The following is a 1,209-nucleotide window of genomic DNA, read 5'->3' on the forward strand; positions in this document are numbered from 1 at the left end:
AAGCATCTCCATTCGCTTATCTGAAATTCCTGCCAATGATTTACATAAGTATCTCTATCCCTTTTATTGTTTATTTTAATCTAATAAAGTATCATGTTTAAATCCGCCTGACTGAGATTTGCAAGGTGACCATAGCTTGCTTCAAGCCAACAATCTCTGTGGGATCGACCCTTACTCACGTAAGGTTTATTACTTGGACGACCCAGTACACTTGCTGGTTAGTTGAACGGAGTTGTGTCCACACATAGTAAAGAGCCATAATAATGATTCCATACAATAACAAAGAGTACTACATTAATGTGATCACAATTTCGTGCACCAATCAGCCACTTGGTTCTCTGTCCCTTTTCTGTCTCTTATTTCTATATCAAACTCTTGCAGAAGCAATACCCATATGATGAGCCTGGGTTTTGAATCCTGCTTTGTGAGTAGATATTTAAGAGCAGCATGGTCAGTATACACAATCACTTTTGATCCTACTAAGTATGATCTGAACTTGTCAATGGCGTAAACCACTGCAAGTAGTTCTTTTTCTGTGGTTGTGTAATTTTTCTTGGCATCATTTAGAATGCGACTGGCATAATAAATGACATGCAGAAGCTTGTCATGCCTCTGTCCCAATACTGCACCAATGGCATGATCACTGGCATCACACATTAACTCAAATGGCAATGTCCAGTCTGGTGCAGAAATGACTGGTGCTATGACCAGCTTAGCTTTCAGCATTTCAAACGCCTGCAGGCATGTTGTGTCAAACACAAATGGTGTGTCAGCAGCTAGCAGATTGCTTAGAGGTTTTGCGATTTTTGAAAAATCCTTTATAAACCTCCTATAGAATCCTGCATGCCCCAGAAAGCTTTTGATTGCCTTAACATTGGCAGGTGGTGGTAATTTTTCAATTACCTCTATTTTTGCTTGATCCACCTCTATTCCCTTGTTTGAGATTTTATGCCCAAGAACAATTCCTTCAGTCACCATGAAGTGACACTTTTCCCAGTTTAAAACTAGGTTGGTTTCTTGGCATCTTTTCAGAACAAGTTTCAGGTGATCAAGACAGGAGCTGAATGAGTCTCCATATACGGAGAAGTCATCCATGAAGATTTCCAGAAATTTTTCCACCATATCAGAGAAAATAGAGAGCATGCATCTCTGGAAGATTGCAGGTGCATTACACAGCCCAAATGGCATCCTTCTATAAGCAAAAACTCC

Source organism: Arachis ipaensis, chromosome B03 (genome assembly GCF_000816755.2).
Source record: "Arachis ipaensis cultivar K30076 chromosome B03, Araip1.1, whole genome shotgun sequence".
In the NCBI taxonomy this organism is placed as follows: Eukaryota; Viridiplantae; Streptophyta; class Magnoliopsida; order Fabales; family Fabaceae; genus Arachis; species Arachis ipaensis.